Below are 1,015 nucleotides of genomic sequence, written 5' to 3'. Positions count from 1 at the left end.
GGACCATGCAGCTCTAAAGTATCTATTGGCTAAAAAGGAATCCAAACCAAGACTTATACGTTGGATACTGCTGTTACAAGAGTTTGATTTAGAAATCAAGGATAGGAGTGGTAATCAAAATTTAGTTGCAGACCACTTGAGTTGCCTTGAACATATTAAGGATGATTCTACTCCTATAGATGATAATTTTCCTTTTGACAACCTGCAAGCAGTATCTGAAGTAGTCCCTTGGTATGCACCTATTGCTAATAATTTAGTTAGCCGCACATTTCCTCCACATTTTTCTAAACATCAAAGAGACAAGCTGAAAAGCGAGTCTAAATATTATATATGGGATGACCCATATTTATGGAGATGTGGCGCTGACTAGATAATTAGACGTTGTATACCTCAATCAGAATTCCAGTCTATTTTAGAAGCCTGTCACTCATCTGAAAGTGGAGGACATTTTGGCCCTCAACGAACAGCTAGAAAAATCTTAGACTGTGAATTCTGGTGGCCTACTCTTTTTAGAGATGCTGCTGAGTTTTGTAAATCTTGTCACCCATGCCAGAAATTTGGTAACATATCCAAGAGGGATGAGATGCCTCAACAATATATGCTTTTCTGTGAAACTTTTTGATGTTTGGGGCATTGACTTCATGGGTCCATTTCCAAATTCTAGAAGATATTTTTATATATTGTTAGATGTAGATTATGTTTCCAAATGGGTGGAAGCAATTCCTACCCGCACTGATGATGCCAACACTGTTGTTTCCTTTGTGAGAAACCTCATGATGCTAACACTGTTGTTTCCTTTGTGAGAAACCATATTATATGCCGCTTTGGATCACCACGAGCGATCGTGAGCGATCAAGGCACCCATTTTTGTAACAGGAGACTAACCGGATTGATGAAGAGGCATGGGATAATCAATAAAGTTGCAACAGCTTACTGATAGCGCGAAATTGTGATCACTACTTTTCACAAATCAATTAATCCCCGGTGATGAACCCAAAAACTTGGTGTTCAATAC

The sequence above is a fragment of the Arachis duranensis genome, chromosome 5, assembly GCF_000817695.3.
Source record: "Arachis duranensis cultivar V14167 chromosome 5, aradu.V14167.gnm2.J7QH, whole genome shotgun sequence".
Taxonomy (NCBI): Eukaryota; Viridiplantae; Streptophyta; class Magnoliopsida; order Fabales; family Fabaceae; genus Arachis; species Arachis duranensis.
This window is presented reverse-complemented; position numbering follows the sequence as displayed.